Here is a 26122-nt window from a genome sequence, read left to right as displayed (position 1 = left end):
ATCTAACAGGATTCACCTTCAGACTACAGGTAATGAGACCTAACAGGATTCACCTTCAGACTAGAGGTAATGAGACCTAACAGGATTCACCTTCAGACTACAGGTAATGAGATCTAACAGGATTCACCTTCAGACTACAGGTAATGAGACCTAACAGGATTCACCTTCAGACTACAGGTAATGAGATCTAACAGGATTCACCTTCAGACTACAGGTAATGAGACCTAACAGGATTCACCTTCAGACTACAGGTAATGAAATCTAACAGGATTTACCTTCAGACTACAGGTAATGAGATCTAACAGGATTCACCTTCAGACTACAGGTAATGAGACCTAACAGGATTCACCTTCAGACTACAGGTAATGAGACCTAACAGGATTCACCTTCAGACTACAGGTAATGAGACCTAACAGGATTCACCTTCAGACTACAGGTAATGAGACCTAACAGGATTCACCTTCAGACTACAGGTAATGAGACCTAACAGGATTCACCTTCAGACTACAGATAATGAGACCTAACAGGATTCACCTTCAGACTACAGATAATGAGACCTAGGGATATCCTTTTCTCATCGCACACCAGTGACTCCTGTGGCGGGCCAGGCGCAGTGCACACCAAGGTTGCCAGGTGCACAGTGTTTCCTCCGACACATTGGTGCGGCTGGCTTCCGGGTTGGATGCGCGCTGTGTTAAGAAGCAGTGCAGCTTGGCTGGGTTGTGTATCGGAGGACGCATGACTTTCAACCTCTCTCCCGAGCCCGTACGGGAGTTGTAGCGATGAGACAAGACAGTAGCTACTAACAATTGGATACCACGAAATTGGGGAGAAAAAGGGGTAAATTCACGCAAAAAAAAAAATATGGAAAGAACAGCAAACCTACCAAGAGCGTGCCGCCCACCAAAACTTATGGACCAGGCAAGGAGGGCATTAATCAGAGAGGCAACAAAGAGACCAAAGATAACCCTGAAGGAGCTGCAAAGCTCCACAGCGGAGATTGGAGTATCTGTTCATAGAACCACTTTAAGCCAAACCCTCCACAGAGCTGGGCTTTACGGAAGAGTGGCCAGAAAAAAGCCATTGCTTAAAGCTTAAAGCAAAAAATAAGCAAATACATTTGGTATTCGCCAAAAGGCATGTGGGAGACTCCCCAAACATGTGGAAGAAGGTACTCTGGCCAGATGAGACTAAAATTGAGCTTTTCGACCATCAAGGGAAATGCTATGTCTGGCACCAAGCCAACATCTCTCATCACCCTGATGGCAGCATCATGGTGGCAGCATCACATTGTGGGGATGTTTTTCAAGGGCAGGGACTGGGAAACTGGTCAGAATTGAAGGAATGATGGATGGCGCTAAATACAGGGAAATTCTTGAGGGAAACCTGTTTCAGTCTTCCAGAGATTTGAGACTGGGATGGAGGTTCACCTTCCAGGAGAACAATGACCCTAAGCATACTGCTAAAGCAACCCTCGAGTGGTTTAAGGGGAAACATTTAATTGTCTTGGAGTGGCCAAGTCAAAGCCCAGACCTCAATCCAATTGAGAATCTGTAGTATGACTTATAGATTACTGTACAGCAGTGGAACCCATCCAAGTTGAAGGAGATGGAGCAGTTGTTCCTTGAGGAATGGACAAAAATCCCAGTGACTAGATGTGCCAAGTTTATAGAGACATACACCAAGAGACTTGCAGCTGTAATTGCTGCAAAAGGTGGCTCTACAAAGTATTGATTTTGGGGGAGTGAAAAGTTATGCACGTTCAAGTTTTCAGTTTTTTTGTCTTCGCTCTTGTTTGTTTCACAATAAAAAATATTTTGCATCTTCAAAATAGTAGGCATGTTGTGCAAATCAAATGATACAACCAACCCCCCCCCAAAAAAAAAAAAATATATATATTTTAATTCCAGGTTGGAAGGCAACAAAATATGAAAAATGCCAAGGGGGGTGAATAATTTCACAAGCCACTGTAGCTTCTGTGACCGAAGAGTCTGGGAGCTGGGGGAGACTGGCGTGATAGCTGGGCCACAGTCAGAGCACAATGTGCCAACTCAGTGGATTCTGACTCTGCAGGCAGGCAGCAAGGCTACCCTGGGACAACAGAACTGCTGCTGTCATGGGTTCCCTAAGTCTGAGTGGCTAATCAACAATAGGTGGTATGAAATGGACCGTGGGTAATCAACAATAGGTGGTTTGAAATGGATCGTGGCCTGCCTAGCCGTCTGCTCAGAGGCAGCTGGAAATGGTTTGCTCAGTGTGTGAGCCACTGTGTCAGCAATTCCACTCCAGGGAAAGCAGAAGTTGATGCTCTGATAGCTTAGGTAGCCTACTGTTACTGTACAGACAGTATGGTAGCCTACTGTTACTGTAAAGACAGTATGGTAGAGTACTGTTACTGTAAAGACAGTATGGTAGACTACTGTTACTGTACAGACAGTATGGTATCCTACTGTTACTGTAAAGACAGTATGGTAGAGTACTGTTACTGTAAAGACAGTATGGTAGACTACTGTTACTGTAAAGACGATATGGCAGACTACTATTACTGTAAAGACGATATGGCAGACTACTGTTATTGTAAAGACAGTATGGTAGACTATTGTTACTGTAAAGATGGTATGGTAGCCTACCGTTACTGTAAATATGGTATGGTAGCCTACTGTTACTGTAAAGATGGTATGGTAGCCTACTGTTACTGTAAATATGGTATGGTAGCCTAATGTTACTGTAAATATGGTATGGTAGCCTAATGTTACTGTAAATATGGTATGGTAGCCTAATGTTACTGTAAAGATGGTATGGTAGCCTACTGTTACCTTAAAGATGGTATGGTAGCCTACTGTTACTGTAAAGATGGTATGGTAGCCTACTGTTATTGTAAAGATGGTATGGTAGCCTACTATTACTGTAAAGATGCTATTGTAGCCTACTGTTACTGTAAAAATGGTATGTTACCCTACTGTTACTGTAAAGAAGGCCAGATGCCAGATGAGGTGTAGTGGACCATGTATTTTATCTGTCAATACCATTCCATTCATTCCACTCCAACCATTAATATGAGCCTGTCCACCACATATATTTAGTCACCAACGACTTGTGTCATACAGCTAAGGTAAAGTTGACCCCTGGTCAGAAACTGTAAACAGACCCCGCTACCATCCAGAAGGCAAGGTCAGTACAGGTGTATCAAAGCTGGGACCGAGAGACTGAAAAACAGACTATATCTCAAGGCCATCAAATTGTTAAACAGCCACCACTAGCACAGAGAGGCTGCTGCCTACATACAGACTTGAAATCTTTGGCCACTTTAATAAATGGAACACTATGCAACTTTAATAATGTTTACATATCTTGCATTACTCATCTCATATGTAATCACTGTATTTTATACCATCTATTGCATCTTGCCTATGCCGTTCTGTCATTGCTCATCTATATATTTATATGTATATATTCTTATTCCATCCCTTTACTTAGATGTGTGCATATTAGGTATTTGTTGTGGGATTGTTAGATTGCTTGTTAGATATTGCTGCACTATCGAAACTAGAAGCACAAGCATTTCGCTACATTCACAATAAAGTCTGCTAACCATGTGTATGTGACCAATACAATTTGATTTGATTTAGTAGAGTGATTAGTTACATGTTTTGTTACTGTTCCTGCCAATGAGTGTTCTGTATTTTGTCATGTGTTCATCATGTTTTGTTACTGTTCCTGCCAATGAGTGTTCTGTATTTTGTCATGTGTTCATCGTGTTTTGTTACTGTTCCTGCCAATGAGTGTTCTGTATTTTGTCATGTGTTCATCGTGTTTTGTTACTGTTCCTGCCAATGAGTGTTCTGTATTTTGTCATGTGTTCATCATGTTTTGTTACTGTTCCTGCCAATGAGTGTTCTGTATTTTGTCATGTGTTCATCGTGTTTTGTTACTGTTCCTGCCAATGAGTGTTCTGTATTTTGTCATGTGTTCATCATGTTTTGTTACTGTTCCTGCCAATGAGTGTTCTGTATTTTGTCATGTGTTCATCATGTTTTGTTACTGTTCCTGCCAATGAGTGTTCTGTATTTTGTCATGTGTTCATCGTGTTTTGTTACTGTTCCTGCCAATGAGTGTTCTGTATTTTGTCATGTGTTCATCGTGTTTTGTTACTGTTCCTGCCAATGAGTGTTCTGTATTTTTTTCATGTGTTCATCATATTTTGTTACTGTTCCTGCCAATGAGTGTTCTGTATTTTTTTCATGTGTTCATCATATTTTGTTTGCACCCCAGGAAGAATAGCTGCTGCTTCTTCAAATGCTAATCCCAATAAAACTAAATCATCAGAACACTGTATTACTATCTAACAAAGTCCAAGAGCAATCCATCCGTGTAAAGAGTAAACATGTTGGCTAATCAAACCCGCTTGATGATATCTAGTATGTTTCTGGTCATTCTGTGACAGGTAAACTCTCACACTAATCCCCACAATCATCGCTGTACAAATACAACCCTTTCCCCTTGGATTAAAAGCAGCCAAAATCTCTTACAACTTCCAACCCACAGTTTTAGGGCTCCATTTACTCGCTCTCGGAAAAAGAATTCAGAACATCTGGTGTGGGGATTACGTCATTAGCATTACGGCGGCGCCGCTAGCCCCCGCCACCATATCGCAGTGTGACACTGATTGTTCACCCTCGGTAATGGGCCATTACTTCTACTTTTGTGTTCGTGTTCCCACCGTTGATTTGATAAGGTTATATCAAGACAAATAGCACAATTTACAGGGAGCCATTTCACACAAAAAGGTTGAGAAATGTTCTTAAGCTGTTTTTTTTTCTCTCTCTCTCTCATGTACATTTTTAAGCTTTCTGTAATCAGATAAAAAAAACTAATGATTTAACATTCAGCTGCTCTTAGAAATGGGATTAATTTTTATCTGTTGGTATCAGAGGGGAACAATAATAGCTGACATCACACTGTGATTATATAGCAAGGCTTTCCAATTAGTTTCAATAAGAACAATGTGTGTTTGAAATTCCTCCCACTAAAAGTATTGTCGTTCTTAACTACATCCCAGAGACTTTCTCAGAGACAAAAATGAAGTAGGACGTACAAGACCAGGCAATAACCTGGTCCATAGAGGGGGTTTGAGTCTAAGATGTTGACCTTTCTATAATCTGGAGTATCAATAATGTGCGACTTTAATGGTCATGTTCTCCTGGTCTTCTTGGCCTCGCTCTGTAACGTCACATAAATCCTCATTAGTATGCATTTCAGGTTGTATTGGGGTCCTCAAACTCTGGCTCACATTCACAGCCCCCTTCCTGGTCCTCGTCATGACAGCATCCGATTTACGAAGAAGATATTAAAGTATCAAAGGGAGAGGAAGTGATAGAACCTGAAGTACAAAACTCTGTTTTTCATCTCTGTTTTTCATCACCGTCCAAACCTCTGCAGACCACAGGAGGTTGGTGGAACCTTAATTGAGTCGCACTGCTTTGCTTTATCTTGGCCAGGTCGCAGTTGTAAAATGAGAAGCTGTTCTCAACTGGCCTACTTGGTTAAATAAAGGTGTGGGGGGACATTTAATGGGGGAACTCCACAATACCACCACACTGACATGGCTGTTTTGAATCTGTAGACAATTTTTTGCTGAAATCGAATATTATATAACACAGACCAGGTGCTGGTCAAGTCAGGGATGTTGAATGAAACCGATAAACGGTGTTTGTTTGTCCTCGGACGCTCACCAATGGCTCCTGATAACTAGTGTCTCTCTGCACACACATACGTGCAAGATGAGGAAGAGGACGGAGAGGGCAGTAAGGGAAAGAGAAAGAGGGAGAGGAGATTGAGAAAGAAAGAGAGAGAGAAAGCAGGCAGGCCAGAGGTAGTACTGTTAGTCCCTGATAGAGGTAGTACTGTGTGTTAGTCCCTGATAGTGGTAGCACTGTGTGTTAGTCCCTGATAGAGGTAGAACTGTTAGTCCCTGATAGAGGTAGTACTGTGTGTTAGTCCCTGATAGAGGTAGCACTGTGTGTTAGTCCCTGATAGAGGTAGCACTGTGTGTTAGTCCCTGATAGAGGTAGTACTGTGTGTTAGTCCCTGATAGAGGTAGTACTGTGTGTTAGTCCCTGATAGAGGTAGAACGGTTAGTCCCTGATAGAGGTAGTACTGTGTGTTAGTCCCTGATAGAGGTAGTACTGTTAGTCCCTGATAGAGGTAATACTGTTAGTCCCTGATAGAGGTAGTACTGTGTGTTAGTCCCTGATAGAGGTAGTACTGTTAGTCCCTGATAGAGGTAGTACTGTTAGGCCCTGATAGAGGTAATACTGTTAGTCCCTGATAGAGGTAGTACTGTGTGTTAGTCCCTGATAGAGGTAGTACTGTTAGTCCCTGATAGAGGTAGTACTGTTAGTCCCTGATAGAGGTAATACTGTTAGTCCCTGATAGAGGTAGTACTGTGTGTTAGTCCCTGATAGAGGTAGAACTGTTAGTCCCTGATAGAGGTAGTACTGTGTGTTAGTCCCTGATAGAGGTAGTACTGTGTATTAGTCCCTGATAGAGGTAGTACTGTGTGTTAGTCCCTGATAGAGGTAGTACTGTGTATTAGTCCCTGATAGAGGTAGTACTGTGTGTTAGTCACTTATATAGGTAGTAATGTGTGTTAGTCCCTGATAGAGGAAATACTGTGTGTTAATCTCTGATAGAGGTAGTACTGTGTGTTAGTCCCTGATAGAGGTAGTACTGTGTGTTAGTCCCTGATAGAGGTAGCACTGTGTGTTAGTCCCTGATAGAGGTAGTACTGTGTGTTAGTCCCTGATAGAGGTAGAACTGTTAGTCCCTGATAGAGGTAGAACTGTGTGTTAGTCCCTGATAGAGGTAGTACTGTGTGTTAGTCCCTGATAGAGGTAGTACTGTTAGTCCCTGATAGAGGTAGAACTGTTAGTCCCTGATAGAGGTAGTACTGTGTGTTAGTCCATGATAGAGGTAGAACTGTTAGTCCCTGATAGAGGTAGAACTGTTAGTCCCTGATAGAGGTAGTACTGTGTGTTAGTCCCTGATAGAGGTAGAACTGTTAGTCCCTGATAGAGGTAGCACTGTGTGTTAGTCCCTGATAGAGGTAGAACTGTTAGTCCCTGATAGAGGTAGAACTGTGTGTTAGTCCCTGATAGAGCTAGTACTGTGTATTAGTCCCTGATAGAGGTAGTACTGTGTGTTAGTCACTTATATAGGTAGTAATGTGTGTTAGTCCCTGATAGAGGTAGAACTGTTAGTCCCTGATAGAGGTAGTACTGTGTGTTAGTCCCTGATAGAGGTAGTACTGTTAATCCCTGATAGAGGTAATACTGTTAGTCCCTGATAGAGGTAGTACTGTGTGTTAGTCCCTGATAGAGGTAGCACTGTGTGTTAGTCCCTGATAGAGGTAGTACTGTGTGTTAGTCCCTGATAAAGGTAGAACTGTTAGTCCCTGATAGAGGTAGAACTGTGTGTTAGTCCCTGATAGAGGTAGTACTGTGTGTTAGTCCCTGATAGAGGTAGAACTGTGTGTTAGTCCCTGATAGAGGTAGTACTGTTAGTCCCTGATAGAGGTAGAACTGTGTGTTAGTCCCTGATAGAGGTAGAACTGTTAGTCCCTGATAGAGGTAGTACTGTGTGTTAGTCCCTGATAGAGGTAGAACTGTTAGTCCCTGATAGAGGTAGCACTGTGTGTTAGTCCCTGATAAAGGTAGAACTGTTAGTCCCTGATAGAGGTAGAACTGTGTGTTAGTCCCTGATAGAGGTAGTACTGTGTGTTAGTCCCTGATAGAGGTAGTACTGTGTGTTAGTCCCTGATAGAGGTAGTACTGTGTATTAGTCCCTGATAGAGGTAGTACTGTGTATTAGTCCCTGATAGAGGTAGTACTGTGTATTAGTCCCTGATAGAGGTAGTACTGTGTATTAGTCCCTGATAGAGGTAGTACTGTGTGTTAGTCACTTATATAGGTAGTACTGTGTATTAGTCCCTGATAGAGGTAGTACTGTGTATTAGTCCCTGATAGAGGTAGTACTGTGTATTAGTCCCTGATAGAGGTAGTACTGTGTGTTAGTCACTTATATAGGTAGTAATGTGTGTTAGTCCCTGATAGAGGTAATACTGTTAGTCCCTGATAGAGGAAATACTGTGTGTTAATCTCTGATAGAGGTAGTACTGTGTGTTAGTCCCTGATAGAGGTAGTACTGTGTGTTAGTCCCTGATAGAGGTAGTACTGTGTGTTAGTCCCTGATAGAGGTAGTACTGTGTGTTAGTCCCTGATAGAGGTAGTACTGTGTGTTAGTCCCTGATAGAGGTAGTACTGTGTATTAGTCCCTGATAGAGGTAGTACTGTGTATTAGTCACTTATATAGGTAGTAATGTGTGTTAGTCCCTGATAGAGGTAATACTGTTAGTCCCTGATAGAGGTAATACTGTTAGTCCCTGATAGAGGTAGTACTGTTAGGCCCTGATAGAGGAAATACTGTGTGTTAATCTCTGATAGAGGTAGTACTGTGTGTTAATCTCTGATAGAGGTAGTACTGTGTGTTAGTCCCTGATAGAGGTAGTACTGTGTGTTAGTCCCTGATAGAGGTAGCACTGTGTGTTAGTCCCTGATAGAGGTAGTACTGTGTGTTAGTCCCTGATAGAGGTAGAACTGTTAGTCCCTGATAGAGGTAGAACTGTGTGTTAGTCCCTGATAGAGGTAGTACTGTGTGTTAGTCCCTGATAGAGGTAGTACTGTTAGTCCCTGACAGAGGTAGAACTGTTAGTCCCTGATAGAGGTAGTACTGTGTGTTAGTCCATGATAGAGGTAGAACTGTTAGTCCCTGATAGAGGTAGAACTGTTAGTCCCTGATAGAGGTAGTACTGTGTGTTAGTCCCTGATAGAGGTAGAACTGTTAGTCCCTGATAGAGGTAGCACTGTGTGTTAGTCCCTGATAGAGGTAGTACTGTGTGTTAGTCCCTGATAGAGGTAGTACTGTTAGTCCCTGATAGAGGTAGTACTGTGTGTTAGTCCATGATAGAGGTAGAACTGTTAGTCCCTGATAGAGGTAGAACTGTTAGTCCCTGATAGAGGTAGTACTGTGTGTTAGTCCCTGATAGAGGTAGAACTGTTAGTCCCTGATAGAGGTAGAACTGTGTGTTAGTCCCTGATAGAGGTAGTACTGTGTGTTAGTCCCTGATAGAGGTAGTACTGTTAGTCCCTGACAGAGGTAGAACTGTTAGTCCCTGATAGAGGTAGTACTGTGTGTTAGTCCATGATAGAGGTAGAACTGTTAGTCCCTGATAGAGGTAGAACTGTTAGTCCCTGATAGAGGTAGAACTGTGTGTTAGTCCCTGATAGAGCTAGTACTGTGTATTAGTCCCTGATAGAGGTAGTACTGTGTGTTAGTCACTTATATAGGTAGTAATGTGTGTTAGTCCCTGATATAGGTAGTAATGTGTGTTAGTCCCTGATAGAGGTAATACTGTTAGTCCCTGATAGAGGAAATACTGTGTGTTAATCTCTGATAGAGGTAGTACTGTGTGTTAGTCCCTGATAGAGGTAGTACTGTGAGTTAGTCCCTGATAGAGGTAGCACTGTGTGTTAGTCCCTGATAGAGGTAGTACTGTGTGTTAGTCCCTGATAGAGGTAGAACTGTTAGTCCCTGATAGAGGTAGAACTGTGTGTTAGTCCCTGATAGAGGTAGTACTGTGTGTTAGTCCCTGATAGAGGTAGTACTGTTAGTCCCTGATAGAGGTAGAACTGTTAGTCCCTGATAGAGGTAGTACTGTGTGTTAGTCCATGATAGAGGTAGAACTGTTAGTCCCTGATAGAGGTAGTACTGTGTGTTAGTCCCTGATAGAGGTAGAACTGTTAGTCCCTGATAGAGGTAGCACTGTGTGTTAGTCCCTGATAAAGGTAGAACTGTTAGTCCCTGATAGAGGTAGAACTGTGTGTTAGTCCCTGATAGAGGTAGTACTGTTAGTCCCTGATAGAGGTAGTACTGTGTGTTAGTCCCTGATAGAGGTAGTACTGTGTATTAGTCCCTGATAGAGGTAGTACTGTGTATTAGTCCCTGATAGAGGTAGTACTGTGTGTTAGTCCCTGATAGAGGTAGTACTGTGTATTAGTCCCTGATAGAGGTAGTACTGTGTGTTAGTCACTTATATAGGTAGTACTGTGTGTTAGTCCCTGATAGAGGTAGTACTGTGTATTAGTCCCTGATAGAGGTAGTACTGTGTATTAGTCCCTGATAGAGGTAGTACTGTGTGTTAGTCACTTATATAGGTAGTAATGTGTGTTAGTCCCTGATAGAGGTAATACTGTTAGTCCCTGATAGAGGAAATACTGTGTGTTAATCTCTGATAGAGGTAGTACTGTGTGTTAGTCCCTGATAGAGGTAGTACTGTGTGTTAGTCCCTGATAGAGGTAGTACTGTGTGTTAGTCCCTGATAGAGGTAGTACTGTGTGTTAGTCCCTGATAGAGGTAGTACTGTGTGTTAGTCCCTGATAGAGGTAGTACTGTGTGTTAGTCCCTGATAGAGGTAGTACTGTGTGTTAGTCACTTATATAGGTAGTAATGTGTGTTAGTCCCTGATAGAGGTAGTACTGTTAGGCCCTGATAGAGGTAATACTGTTAGTCCCTGATAGAGGTAGTACTGTTAGGCCCTGATAGAGGTAATACTGTTAGTCCCTGATAGAGGAAATACTGTGTGTTAATCTCTGATAGAGGTAGTACTGTGTGTTAGTCCCTGATAGAGGTAGTACTGTGTGTTAGTCCCTGATAGAGGTAGCACTGTGTGTTAGTCCCTGATAGAGGTAGTACTGTGTGTTAGTCCCTGATAGAGGTAGAACTGTTAGTCCCTGATAGAGGTAGAACTGTGTGTTAGTCCCTGATAGAGGTAGTACTGTGTGTTAGTCCCTGATAGAGGTAGTACTGTTAGTCCCTGACAGAGGTAGAACTGTTAGTCCCTGATAGAGGTAGTACTGTGTGTTAGTCCATGATAGAGGTAGAACTGTTAGTCCCTGATAGAGGTAGAACTGTTAGTCCCTGATAGAGGTAGTACTGTGTGTTAGTCCCTGATAGAGGTAGAACTGTTAGTCCCTGATAGAGGTAGCACTGTGTGTTAGTCCCTGATAGAGGTAGTACTGTGTGTTAGTCCCTGATAGAGGTAGTACTGTTAGTCCCTGATAGAGGTAGTACTGTGTGTTAGTCCATGATAGAGGTAGAACTGTTAGTCCCTGATAGAGGTAGAACTGTTAGTCCCTGATAGAGGTAGTACTGTGTGTTAGTCCCTGATAGAGGTAGAACTGTTAGTCCCTGATAGAGGTAGTACTGTGTGTTAGTCCCTGATAGAGGTAGAACTGTTAGTCCCTGATAGTGGTAGTACTGTGTGTGTGTGTGTGTGTGTGTGCGTGCGTGCGTGCGTGCGTGCGTGCGTGTGTGTGTGTGTGTGTGTGTGCGCGTGCGCGTGCGCGTGCGCGTGTGCGTGTGCGTGTGCGAGTGTGAGTGTGTGTGTGTGTGTGTGTGTGTGTGTGTGTGTGTGTATCCACGTGCGCCTTTTTGTTTCTTCTGTATCTTGTGTGAAAGCTGCTCAACCCTACACCCTTTGAAGATGTTCTGAGAAGGACAAATAAAGGAAGGAGGGATGGCAGCTCATGACGTTCCTGCAGTTTATGCAGCTCATGCAGCTCCTGAAGCTCCTGAAGCTCCTGAAGCTCCTGCCGCCCATGCAGCTCATGCAGTTCATGCAGCTCCTGAAGCTCCCGCCGCTCATGCAGCTCATGCAGCTCAGGCAGCTCACGCAGCTCACGCAGCTCAAGCAGCTCACGCAGCTCATGAAGCAACGCCTTTAGTTAATGCAGCTCAAAGGATGAAGAAACGCTGGCAATTTATCCTTGGGAGAAACTGTAGGCGGTGCTTTGGACTGTGATTAAAACATTGACTACGTGACACATGTCTTCTAGGCACAGAGGCAGACTGCAGGCAGTAAACAAACACCAGGGGAGCACTGTGATTGGTTCTGCTAGATTTGACACACAGTTTGACACAAAGTTAAAATGATATTTTCGTGAAATAAAGGACAGATAAATAAATGGTTAACAGGCCAGTTGTGTAAACAGTAGTGTGTGTGTGTGTGTGTGTGTGTGTGTGTGTGTGTGTGTGTGTGTGTGTGTGTGTGTGTGTGTGTGTGTGTGTGTGTGTGTGTGTGTGTGTGTGTGTGTGTGTGTGTGTGTGTGTGTGTGTGTGTGTGTGTGTGTGTGTGTATTTGTGTCCCTCAGGGCATGACGAGCTGTCTGTATTCACCACGGTGTTCCCAGGACTGATTATACACCTGGTTGGTGGTGTACTGTATGTGTGTGTGACGGGGTTGATTTCATAGCTGGTTGGTGGTGTACTGTATGTGTGTGTGACTTGTGTGACGTGGTTGACTTCATAGCTGGTTGGTGATTTCTCTGGCGGTCAGAAATCCTAACCAGAAGATGACAGACATGAGGAGATGCTGCCTGAGAGAGGACAGAAAAGGATGGACAACTCACGCATGGCAAAATATTAATGATCTCCTGTAGGTGTTAGACTAACTGTCCGGTTCAGGGTGCTTAGAACATTGTTTCTGATATACTTCTAAATCAACCACGGATACAAACTTTTAGGAAAATAATTATAGGCTGAAAGACGGGAGAGGGAAATGAATTATGATTAGGGACAGTTCCGTTTTTTGCCTTGGGGAAGGTTGTGTGTTTTTTATTGGGCAGAGGGAAGAGTACTGTGGTTTTTATTTAGGCAGAGGGAAGGGTAGTATGGTTTTTATTTAGGCAGAGGGAAGGGTAATGTGGTTTTTAGTGGGAAGAGGGAAGGGTAGTGTGGTTTTTAATGAACAGAGGGACGGTAAGTAGCCTGGTGGTCAGAGCGTTGGACTAGAACCGAAAGGTTGCAAGACTATATTGACCTGTGGTATAGTAAAAGTTAAACTGGTAGACTATACTGACCTGTGGTATAGTATAAGTTAGTTAGTTTGGTAGGCTGTACTGACCTGTGGTATAAATCAATTTAAATCACATTTTATTTGTCACATGTGCCGAATACAAAAGGTGTAGTAGACCTTACAGTGAAATGTTTACTTACAAGCACTTTTATGGCTGCTGTCCCTGTACAGGTATCAACATCAGCGGAAATTTCAGAGTGACAACTAATAGTACTCGATACAACTCAAACTTTCATTAAAACACACATGCAGGGTACTCAATTAAAGTTACACTCGTTGTGAATCTAGCCAACATGTCAGATTTTTTAAATGCTTTTCGGCGAAAGCATGATAAGCTATTATCTGATAGCATGCAACCCCCCAAAATGTCTAAAGGGGACGTAAAACAAAAGAATTAGCGTAGCCGGCGCTACACAAAACGCAGAAATAAAATATAAAACATTCATTACCTTTGACGAGCTTCTTTGTTGGCACTCCTATATGTCCCATAAACATCACAATTGGGTCCATGTATACCCAAAATGTCCATTTATGAAGCCCGTCTGATCCAGGAAAAAACTGCTTTCCAAAAAAAAAAAGTTGCCTATAAACTTAGACAAAACACTTCAAACTACTTTTGTAATCCAACTTTAAGTATTTAGTAAACGTTAATAATCGATGAAATTGATCACGGGGCGATCTGTATTCAATAGCAGCAAGTCTTGAAATCATGGACGATTTTCTGTCTTTCATAACTTCCCCCGGTGTACCCTCTGACAGGAAGTGCCTATTTCTCATTTCACCAAGGATTAACTTCAACCCAATTCCGAACACTGGCGACATCGTGTGGAAGCTGTAGGAACTGTAAACTGGGCCCTATCTATTTTGCCTTGCCATAGACAATACAGAGTACTGGCGGAGGGATATTTGTTTTTGTTTTTTTGTGAACAGTTTTCCTTGGGGTTTTGCCTGCTACACACATTCTGTTATAGTCACAGACATGATTTAACCAGTTCTAGAAACGTCAGAGTGTTTTCTATCCACACATACTAATCATATGCACATACTATATTCCTGGCATGAGTAGCAGGACGTTGAAATTTTGCGCGATTGTTTACAAAAAGCTGAAAAAATTCACAGCCTCTTTAAGAGTGTGCAGTTTTAAGAAAATACAAAAAAACCTGAGGTATAATTAAATAATTAAAGAGCAGCAGTAAATAACAACAGCGAGGCTACATACGGGGGGGTACAGAGTCAATGTGGAGGCTATATACAGGAGGTACCGGTACAGAGTCAATGTGGAGGCTATATACAGGGGGTACCGGTACAGAGTCAATGTGGAGGCTATATACAGGGGGTACCGGTACAGAGTCAATGTGGAGGCTATATACAGGGGTACTGGTACAGAGTCAATGTGGAGGCTATATACAGGGGTACTGGTACAGAGTCAATGTGGAGGCTATATACAGGAGGTACTGGTACAGAGTCAATGTGGAGGCTAAATACAGGGGTACTGGTACAGAGTCAATGTGGAGGCTATATACAGGGGGTACTGGTACAGAGTCAATGTGGAGGCTATATACAGGGGTATACAGAGTCAATGTGGAGGCTATATACAGGGGTACTGGTACAGAGTCAATGTGGAGGCTATATACAGGAGGTACTGGTACAGAGTCAATGTGGAGGCTATATACAGGGGTACTGGTACAGAGTCAATGTGGAGGCTATATACAGAGTCACTGGTACAGAGTCAATGTGGAGGCTAAATACAGGGGGTACTGGTACAGAGTCAATGTGGAGGCTATATACAGGGGTACTGGTACAGAGTCAATGTGGAGGCTATATACAGGGGGTACCGGTACAGAGTCAATGTGGAGGCTATATACAGGGGTACTGGTACAGAGTCAATGTGGAGGCTATATACAGGAGGTACTGGTACAGAGTCAATGTGGAGGCTATATACAGGGGGTACTGGTACAGAGTCAATGTGGAGGCTATATACAGGGGTACTGGTACAGAGTCAATGTGGAGGCTATATACAGGGGGGTACAGAGTCAATGTGGAGGCTATATACAGGAGGTACTGGTACAGAGTCAATGTGGAGGCTATATAGGGGGTACCAGTACAGAGTCAATGTGGAGGCTATATACAGGGGTACCGGTACAGAGTCAATGTGGAGGCTATATACAGGGGTACCGGTACAGGTCAATGTGTAGGCTATATACAGGGGGTACCGGTACAGAGTCAAGCTATATACAGGGGTACAGAGTCAATGTGGAGGCTATATACAGGGGTACCGGTACAGAGTCAATGTGGAGGCTATATACAGGGGTACCGGTACAGAGTCAATGTGGAGGCTATATACAGGGTACAGAGTCAATGTGGAGGCTATATACAGGGGTACCTGTACAGAGTCAATGTGGAGGCTATATACAGGGGTACCGGTACAGAGTCAATGTGGAGGCTATATACAGGGGGTACCAGTACAGAGTCAATGTGGAGGCTATATACAGGGGGTACCGGTACAGAGTCAATGTGGAGGCTATATACAGGAGGTACCAGTACAGAGTCAATGTGGAGGCTATATACAGGGGGTACCGGTACAGAGTCAATGTGGAGGCTATATACAGGGGTACCGGTACAGAGTCAATGTGGAGGCTATATACAGGGGGTACCAGTACAGAGTCAATGTGGAGGCTATATACAGGGGTACCGGTACAGAGTCAATGTGGAGGCTATATACAGGGTGTACCGGTACAGAGTCAATGTGGAGGCTATATACAGGGGTACCGGTACAGAGTCAATGTGGAGGCTATATACAGAGGGCACCTGTACAGAGTCAATGTGGAGGCTATATACAGGGGCTACCGGTTCAGAGTCAATGTGGAGGCTATATACAGGGGGTACCAGTACAGAGTCAATGTGGAGGCTATATACAGGGGGTACTGGTACAGAGTCAATGTGGAGACTATATACAGGGGGTACTGGTACAGAGTCAATGTGAAGGCTATATACAGGGGGTACCGGTACAGAGTCAATGTGGAGGCTATATACAGGGGGTACCGGTACAGAGTCAATGTGGAGGCTATATACAGGGGTATCGGTACAGAGTCAATGTGGAGGCTATATACAGGGGTACCGGTACAGAGTCAATGTGGAGGCTATATATACAGGGGGTACCAGTACAGAGTCAATGTGGAGGCTATATACAGGGGGTACCGGTACAGAGTCAATGTGGAGGCTATATACAGGGGGTACCGGTGCAGAGTCTCTATGGAGGCTATATACAGGGTACCAGTACAGAGTCAATGTGGAGGCTATATACAGGGTACCGGTACAGAGTCAATGTGGAGGCTATATACAGGGGGTACCGGTATAGAGTCTCTGTGGAGGCTATATACAGGGTACCAGTACAGAGTCAATGTGGAGGCTATATACAGGGTACCAGTACAGAGTCAATGTGGAGGCTATATACAGGGTATCAGTACAGAGTCAATGTGGAGGCTATATACAGGGGGTACCGGTACAGAGTCAATGTCGAGACTATATACAGGGGGTACCGGTACAGAGTCAATGTGGAGGCTATATACAGGGGGTACCTGTACAGAGTCAATGTGGAGGCTATATACAGGGGGTACCGGTACAGAGTCAATGTGGAGGCTATATACAGGGGGTACCGGTACAGAGTCAATGTGGAGGCTATATACAGGGGGTACCAGTACAGAGTCAATGTGGAGGCTATATACAGGGGGTACCGGTACAGAGTCAATGTGGAGGCTATATACAGGGGGTACCGGTACAGAGTCAATGTGGAGGCTATATACAGAGGGCACCTGTACAGAGTCAATGTGGAGGCTATATACAGGGGCTACCGGTTCAGAGTCAATGTGGAGGCTATATACAGGGGGTACCAGTACAGAGTCAATGTGGAGGCTATATACAGGGGGTACTGGTACAGAGTCAATGTGGAGACTATATACAGGGGGTACTGGTACAGAGTCAATGTGAAGGCTATATAAAGGGGGTACCAGTACAGAGTCAATGTGGAGGCTATATACAGGGGGTACCGGTACAGAGTCAATGTGGAGGCTATATACAGGGGTATCGGTACAGAGTCAATGTGGAGGCTATATACAGGGGTACCGGTACAGAGTCAATGTGGAGGCTATATATACAGGGGGTACCAGTACAGAGTCAATGTGGAGGCTATATACAGGGGTACTGGTACAGAGTCAATGTGGAGGCTATATACAGGGGGTACCGGTACAGAGTCTCTGTGGAGGCTATATACAGGGTACCAGTACAGAGTCAATGTGGAGGCTATATACAGGGTACCAGTACAGAGTCAATGTGGAGGCTATATACAGGGGTACCGGTACAGAGTCAATGTGGAGGCTATAAACAGGGTACCGGTACAGAGTCAATGTGGAGGCTATATACAGGGGGTACCGGTACAGAGTCTCTGTGGAGGCTATATACAGGGTACCAGTACAGAGTCAATGTGGAGGCTATATACAGGGTACCAGTACAGAGTCAATGTGGAGGCTATATACAGGGGGTACCGGTACAGAGTCAATGTGGAGGCTATAAACAGGAGGACCGGTACAGAGTCTCTGTGGAGGCTATATACAGGGGGTACCAGTACAGAGTCAATGTGGAGGCTATATACAGGGTATCAGTACAGAGTCAATGTGGAGGCTATATACAGGGGGTACCGGTACAGAGTCAATGTCGAGACTATATACAGGGGGTACCGGTACAGAGTCAATGTGGAGGCTATATACAGGGGGTACCGGTACAGAGTCAATTTGGAGGCTATATACAGGAGGACCGGTACAGAGTCTCTGTGGAGGCTATATACAGGGGGTACCGGTACAGAGTCAATGTGGAGGCTATATACAGGGTACCAGTACAGAGTCAATGTGGAGGCTATATACAGGGGGTACCGGTACAGAGTCAATGTGGAGACTATATACAGGGTACCAGTACAGAGTCAATGTGGAGGCTATATACAGGGTACCAGTACAGAGTCAATGTGGAGGCTATATACAGGGGGTACCGGTACAGAGTCAATGTGGAGGCTATAAACAGGAGGACCGGTACAGAGTCTCTGTCGAGGCTATATACAGGGGGTACCGGTACAGAGTCAATGTGGAGGCTATATACAGGGGGTACCGGTACAGAGTCAATGTGGAGGCTATATACAGAGGGTACCGGTACAGAGTCAATGTGGAGGCTATATACAGAGGGTACCGGTACAGAGTCAATGTGGAGGCTATATACAGGGGGTACCGGTACAGAGTCAATGTGGAGGCTATATACCGAGGGTACCGGTACAGAGTCAATGTGGAGGCTATATACAGGGGGTACCTGTACAGAGTCAATGTGGAGGCTATATACAGGAGGACCGGTACAGAGTCTCTGTGGAGGCTATATACAGTGGGTACCGGTACAGAGTCTCTGTGGAGGCTATATCCAGGGGGTACCGGTACAGAGTCAATGTGGAGGATATATACAGGGGGTACCGGTACAGAGTCAATGTGGAGGCTATATACAGTGGGTACCGGTACAGAGTCAATGTGGAGGCTATATACAGGGGGTACCGGTACAGAGTCAATGTGGAGGATATATACAGGGGGTACAGGTACAGAGTCTCTGTGGAGGCTATATACAGGGGGTACCAGTACAGAGTCAATGTGGAGGCTATATACAGGGTACCATTACAAAGTCAATGTGGAGGCTATATACAGGGGGTACCGGTACAGAGTCAATGTGGAGGCTATATACAGGGGGTACCGGTACAGAGTCAATGTGGAGGCTATATACAGAGGGTACCGGTACAGAGTCAATGTGGAGGCTATATACAGGGGGTACCGGTACAGAGTCAATGTGGAGGCTATATACAGAGGGTACCGGTACAGAGTCAATGTGGAGGCTATATACAGAGGGTACCGGTACAGAGTCAATGTGGAGGCTATATACAGGGTACCGGTACAGAGTCAATGTGGAGGCTATATACAGGGGGTACCGGTACAGAGTCAATGTGGAGGATATATACAGGGGGTACCAACACAGAGTCAATGTGGAGGCTATATACAGGGGGTACCGGTACAGAGTCAATGTGGAGGATATATCCAGGGGTACCGGTACAGAGTCAATGTGGAGGATATATACAGGGGTACAGGTACAGAGTCTCTGTGGAGGCTATATACAGGGGGTACCAGTACAGAGTCAATGTGGAGGCTATATACAGGGTACCATTACAAAGTCAATGTGGAGGCTATATACAGGGGTACCGGTACAGAGTCAATGTGGAGGCTATATACAGGGTACCAGTACAGAGTCAATGTGGAGGCTATATACAGAGGGTACCGGTACAGAGTCAATGTGGAGGCTATATACAGACGGTACCGGTACAGAGTCAATGTGGAGGCTATATACAGGGGGTACCGGTACAGAGTCAATGTGGAGGCTATATACAGAGGGTACCGGTACAGAGTCAATGTGGAGGCGATATACAGAGGGTACCGGTACAGAGTCAATGTGGAGGCTATATACAGAGGGTACCGGTACAGAGTCAATGTGGAGGCTATATACAGGGTACCTGTACAGAGTCAATGTGGAGGCTATATACAGGGGGTACCGGTACAGAGTCAATGTGGAGGCTATATATACAGGGGGTACCAGTACAGAGTCAATGTGGAGGCTATATACAGGGGGTAACGGTACAGAGTCTCTGTGGAGGCTATATACAGGGGGTACCGGTACAGAGTCAATGTGGAGGCTATATACAGAGGGTACCGGTACAGAGTCAATGTGGAGGCTATATACAGAGGGTACCGGTACAGAGTCAATGTGGAGGCTATATACAGAGGGTACCGGTACAGAGTCAATGTGGAGGCTATATACAGGGGGTACCGGTACAGAGTCAATGTGGAGGCTATATACAGAGGGTACCGGTACAGAGTCAATGTGGAGGCTATATACAGGGGGTACCGGTACAGAGTCAATGTGGAGGCTATATACAGGGGGTACCGGTACAGAGTCAATGTGGAGGCTATATACAGGGGTACTGGTACAGAGTCAATGTGGAGGCTATATACAGTGGTACCGGTACAGAGTCAATGTGGAGGCTATATACAGAGGGTACCGGTACAGAGTCAATGTGGAGGCTATATACAGGGGGTACTGGTACAGAGTCAATGTGGAGACTATATACAGGGGTACCGGTACAGAGTCAATGTGGAGGCTATATACAGGGGGTACTGGTACAGAGTCAATGTGGAGGCTATATACAGGGGTACCGGTACAGAGTCAATGTGGAGGCTATATACAGGGGTACTGGTAAAGAGTCAATGTGGAGGCTATATACAGGGGTACCGGTACAGAGTCAATGTGGAGGCTACATACAGGGGGTACCGGTACAGAGTCTCTGTGGAGGCTATATACAGGGTACCAGTACAGAGTCAATGTGGAGGCTATATACAGGGTACCGGTACAGAGTCAATGTGGAGGCTATATACAGGAGTACCGGTACAGAGTCAATGTGGAGGATATATACAGGGGTACCGGTACAGAGTCAATGTGGAGGATATATACAGGGGTACCGGTACAGAGTCAATGTGGAGGCTAAATACAGGGGTACCAGTACAGAGTCGATGTGAGGTAATTATATACATGTTGGAAGACTTCAGGAAACAGCAGAGGGAACACCCCCTATCCACATCGATGGAACAGTAGTGGAGAGGGTAGCTAGTTTTAAGTTCCTCGGCATACACATCACAGACAAACTGAATTGGTCCACTCACACTGACAGCGTCGTGAAGAAGGCGCAGCAGCGCCTATTCAACCTCAGTAGGCTGAAGAAATTCGGCTTGTCACCAAAAGCACTCACAAACTTCTACAGATGCACAATCGAGAGCATCCTGGCGGGCTGTATCACCGCCTGGTACGGCAACTGCTCCGCCCTCAACCGTAAGGCTCTCCAGAGGGTAGTGAGGACTGCACAACGCATCACCGGGGGCAAACTACCTGCCCTCCAGGACACCTACACCACCCGTTGTTACAGGAAGGCCATAAAGATCATCAAGGACATCAACCACCCGAACCACTGCCTGTTCACCCCGCTATCATCCAGAAGGCGAGGTCAGTACAGGTGCATCAAAGCTGGGACCGAGAGACTGAAAAACAGCTTCTATCTCAAGGCCATCAGACTGTTAAACAGCCACCACTAACAGTGAGTGGCTGCTGCCAACACACTGTCATTGACACTGACCCAACTCCAGCCATTTTAATAATGGGAATTGATGGGAATTATGTAAATATATCACTAGCCACTTTAAACAATGCTACCTTATATAATGTTACTTACCCTACATTATTCATCTCATATGCATATGTATATACTGTACTCTACATCATCGACTGCATCCTTATGTAACACATGTATCACTAGCCACTTTAACTATGCCACTTTGTTTACTTTGTCTACACACTCATCTCATATGTATATACTGTACTCGATACCATCTACTGTATGCTGCTCTGTACCATCACTCATTCATATATCCTTATGTACATGTTCCTTATCCCCTTACACTGTGTATAAGACAGTAGTTTTGGAATTGTTAGTTAGATTACTTGTTGGTTATCACTGCATTGTCGGAACTAGAAGCACAAGCATTTCGCTACACTCGCATTTAACATCTGCTAACCATGTGTATGTGACAAATACATTTTGATTTGATTTGATTTGATTTGAAGAGGTATGCATAGATAATTACAGAGAGCAGCAGCAGCGTGGGGGGCAATGCAAATAGTATGTGTAGCTATTTGATTGGCTGTTCAGGAGTCTTATGGCTTGGGGGTAAAAGTTGTTTAGAAGCCTCTTGGACCTAAACTTGGTGCTCCAGTACCGCTTGCCGTGCGGTAGTCATTTAGGCAGGTTACCTTAGTGTTCTTGGGAACAGGGACTATGGTTGTCTGCTTGAAACATGTTGGTATTACAGACTCAGACAGGGAGAGGTTGAACATTTCAGTGAAGACACTTGCCAGTTGGTCAGCGCATGTTTAAAATACACGTCCTGGTAATCTTCTGAATGTTGACCTGTTTAAAGGTCTCACATCGGCTACGGAGAGCGTGATGACACAGTCGTCCGGAACAGCTGATGCTCTTATGCATGCTTCAGGGTTACCAGGCCTGGAAGCGAGCATAGAAGTTTTAGTGAGCTCGTCTGGTTGGCTCGTGTCACTGGGCACACACACACGCACACACACACACACACACACACACACACACACACACACACACACACACACACACACACACACACACACACACACACACACACACACACACACACACACACACACACACACACACACACACACACACACACACACACACGATGAACAAAGTGATTTATAGTGAGAGAGATGTGAAACAGAGCTGGACGAAGAAAGAAAAGCGGAATGAGGGAGGCAGACAGAGGGGAAAAAACATACAGCAGAATGAAGTTCTTCCCAACAGCACCTTGTGCACTCGTGGTGAAAACTCACATTTATTCAATTCACTTGGATTTATGACATCATCAGTCATACGGCCTACCTGAACTGAATAAGTCAGTTATGGGTATGCTGCTCCATCCATCTCCCATCGATGTGTGTGTGTGTGTGTGTTTGTTTTTGTGCCACATTGCAGCGAAAACTATAATTTCTCACAGTATGTGACTGGATCACCACTCCATGGAAATACGGAGAGGGAGGGAAGGGGGGAGTGAGGGAAGGGGAGGGAGGGAAGTGGGGAGGGAGGGAAGGGGGAGGGACAGAAGGGGGAGGGAGGGAGGGAAGGAAGGAAGGGGGAGGGAGGGAAGGGGGGAGGGAGGGAAGGAGGGAAGGGGGAGGGAGGGAAGGAGGGAAGGGGGAGGGAGGGAAGGGAGGAGGGAGGGAGGGAAGGGGGAGGGGGGGAGGGAGGGAAGGAAGGAAGGGGGAGGGAGGGAAGGGGGGAGGGAGGGAAGGAGGGAGGGGAGAGGGAGGGAAGGAGGGAAGGGGAGGGAGGGAAGGGGGAGGGAGGGAAGAGGGAGGGAGGGAAGGAGGGAAGGGGGGAAGCAGGGAAGGAGGGAAGCAGGGAAGGAGGAAGGGAGATTGACAATAAAGACTGTCTACAGACACCAATGTCCACAGACATGTCACTGCCACCACTGTCTACAGACATGTCACTGCCACCAATGAAAACAGACATGTCACTGCCACCAATGAAAACAGACATGTCACTGCCACCAATGAAAACAGACATATCACTGTCCACAGAAATGTCAATAGATCAACTGTAAGCCAGACTTAAGATGGCTAGACAGAGGAACAGAGAGATGATATAACTAGAGGACAGGAGAGAGATGATATAACTAGAGGACAGGAGAGATGAAAGAACAAGAGGACAGGATGGATGATATAACTTGAGGACAGGAGAGAGATGATATAACAAGAGGACAGGAGAGATGAAAGAACACGAGGACATGAGAGAGAGGATAGAGAGAAGAGAGGACAGGAGATATATGACATAACAAGAGGACAGGAGAGATGAAAGAACACGAGGACATGAGAGAGAGGATAGGGAGAAGAGAGGACAGGAGATATATGACATAACAAGAGGACAGGAGAGATGAAAGAACACGAGGACATGAGAGAGAGGATAGAGAGAAGAGAGGACAGGAGATATATGACATAACAAGAGGACAGGAGAGATGAAAGAACAAGAGGACATGAGAGAGAGGATAGAGAGAAGAGAGGGCAGGAGATATATGACATAACAAGAGGACAGGAGAGATGAAAGAACACGAGGACATGAGAGAGAGGATAGAGAGAAGAGAGGACAGGAGATATATGACATAACAAGAGGACAGGAGAGATGAAAGAACACGAGGACATGAGAGAGAGGATAGAGAGAAGAGAGGACAGGAGATATATGACATAACAAGAGGACAGGAGAGATGAAAGAACAAGAGGACATGAGAGAGAGGATAGAGAGAAGAGAGGACAGGAGATATATGACATAACAAGAGGACAGGAGAGATGAAAGAACACGAGGACATGAGAGAGAGGATAGAGAGAAGAGAGGACAGGAGATATATGACATAACAAGAGGACAGGAGAGATGAAAGAACAAGAGGACATGAGAGAGAGGATAGAGAGAAGAGAGGGCAGGAGATATATGACATAACAAGAGGACAGGAGAGATGAAAGAACACGAGGACATGAGAGAGAGGGTAGAGAGAAGAGAGGGCAGGAGATATATGACATAACAAGAGGACAAGAGAGATGAAAGAACACGAGGACATGAGAGAGAGGATAGAGAGAAGAGAGGACAGGAGATATATGACATAACAAGAGGACAGGAGAGATGAAAGAACACGAGGACATGAGAGAGAGGATAGAGAGAAGAGAGTACAGGAGATATATGAGATAACAAGAGGACAGGAGAGATGAAAGAACACGAGGACATGAGAGAGATGATAGAACAAGAGGACAGGAGAGAGATAATAGAGAGAAGAGAGGACATGAGAGATGATATAACAAGAGGACAGGAGAGATGATAATAGAGGGAAGAGAGGACAGGAGAGATGATAATAGAGAGAAGAGAGGACATAAGAGATGATATAACAAGAGGACAGGAGAGATGATAAAAAGAAGAGAGGACAGGAGAGAGATGATAAAGAGAAGAGAGGACATGAGAGATGATAATAGAGAGAAGAGAGGACATGAGAGATGATATAACAAGAGGACAGGAGAGATGATATAACAAGAGGACAGGAGAGAGATGATAAAGAGAAGAGAGGAAAGGAGAGAGATGATATAACAAGAGGACAGGAGAGAATAGAGAGAAGAGAGGACAGGAGAGAGAGGATAGAGAGAAGAGAGGACAGGAGAGATGATAGAGAGAAGAGAGGACAGGAGAGATGATAGAGAGAAGAGAGGACAGGAGAGAGATCATAGAGAGAAGAGAGGACAGGAGAGAGAGGATAGAGAGAAGAGAGGACAGGAGAGATGATAGAGAGCAGAGAGGACAGGAGAGAGGATAGAGAGAAGAGAGGACAGGAGAGATGATAGAGAGAAGAGAGGACAGGAGAGATGATAGAGAGAAGAGAGGACATGAGAGATGATAGAACAAGAGGACAGGAGAGATGATAGAACAAGAGGACAGGAGAGAGAGGATAGAGAGAAGAGAGGACAGGAGAGAGATGATAGAACAAGAGGACAGGAGAGAATAGAGAGAAGAGAGGACATGAGAGATGAAAGAACAAGAGGACAGGAGAGATGATAGAGAGAAGAGAGGACAGGAGAGATGATAGAACAAGAGGACAGGAGAGATGATAGAGAGAACAGAGGACAGAAGAGATGATAGAACAAGAGGACAGGAGAGAGATGATAGAGAGAAGAGAGGACAGGAGAGATGATAGAACAAGAGGACAGGAGAGAGATGATAGAGAGAAGAGAGGACAGGAGAGATGATAGAGAGAAGAGAGGACAGGAGAGAGATGATAGAACAAGAGGACAGGAGAGATGATAGAGAGAAGAGAGGACAGGAGAGAGATAATAGAACAAGAGGACAGGAGAGAGATGATAAAGAGAAGAGAGGATAGGAGAGAGATGATAGAGAGAAGAGAGGACAGGAGAGATGATAGAGAGAAGACAGAACAGGAGAGATGGTACATGATGTAAACTCAAGCCCCAACATGGAAATGGCTTTGCATCAGAGAGCATAACATGACCTCAGCCACTTCAATAGGAGATGTGGGAAATACAGCAAAACAATGTGCTTCTGGTTCAGCGGAAACCTCCACTCACTCAGCTGTGAACAGATGACCTGTCAATATGATCTGTCACTGGACCAAAACCAATACTCTTCTAGCTGAGACTGTTCAGGACATTGCAGAATTCTTTCATAATCAAACTGTGTAATCAAGCGGTGCTAAAATGAAGAAAAGTGAGCCTTGGGAGAGGGAGGGAGGGAGGGAGATAGAGAGGAGGGAGGGAGGGAGGGAGGGAGGGAGGGAGGGAGAGAGAGAGAGAGAGAGAGAGAGAGAGAGAGAGAGAGAGAGAGAGAGAGAGAGAAAGAGAGAGGGAGAGAGAGAGAGAGAGAGAGAGAGAGAGAGAGAGAGAGACAGAGAGAGAGAG

General features: G+C 45.0%; 1 protein-coding gene and 1 long non-coding RNA gene across 8 annotated transcripts in view; one reads left to right on the top strand and one right to left on the bottom strand.

Annotated features, from left to right (window-relative positions):
- Nucleotides 1-26122, bottom strand: part of LOC118368043 (neurexin-3a-like) — a 727496-nt gene that overhangs the window by 196411 nt on the left and 504963 nt on the right. The window lies entirely within an intron of this gene.
- LOC127915848 (uncharacterized) lies at nucleotides 6690-10867 on the top strand. Of its 3 annotated transcripts, none has more exons than XR_008092517.1 (4): nucleotides 6690-6752; nucleotides 8562-8619; nucleotides 9546-9574; nucleotides 10832-10867. It is a non-coding gene; the product is annotated as an uncharacterized LOC127915848 (long non-coding RNA). The 3 variants fall into 3 exon arrangements; XR_008092518.1 differs by lacking the exon at nucleotides 10832-10867 and adding an exon at nucleotides 9903-9938; XR_008092515.1 differs by lacking the exon at nucleotides 10832-10867 and adding an exon at nucleotides 9633-9668.

This window comes from Oncorhynchus keta, chromosome 35, assembly GCF_023373465.1.
Source record: "Oncorhynchus keta strain PuntledgeMale-10-30-2019 chromosome 35, Oket_V2, whole genome shotgun sequence".
NCBI classification, from domain to species: domain Eukaryota; kingdom Metazoa; phylum Chordata; class Actinopteri; order Salmoniformes; family Salmonidae; genus Oncorhynchus; species Oncorhynchus keta.
This window is presented reverse-complemented; position numbering and strand designations above follow the sequence as displayed.